Here is a 202-nt window from a genome sequence, read left to right on the forward strand (position 1 = left end):
TATCATAGTGTGAATGATATCCATGTGTTATAGATAACTTCTACTGTTTGACTATGTGTTTGATGTGTAGAAAATCAATTTCGCTCCTGCAAGAACACGGCATTTACCTACATAGGACATATTTTGTCGTGATGTTGATCCGTGGTAATTTTACATTGTCCTCTGTCAAGTGGCAACCCTTACTAGCCCGGTTAGTGCTGTT

The sequence above is a fragment of the Homalodisca vitripennis genome, chromosome 1 (genome assembly GCF_021130785.1).
Source record: "Homalodisca vitripennis isolate AUS2020 chromosome 1, UT_GWSS_2.1, whole genome shotgun sequence".
In the NCBI taxonomy this organism is placed as follows: Eukaryota; Metazoa; Arthropoda; class Insecta; order Hemiptera; family Cicadellidae; genus Homalodisca; species Homalodisca vitripennis.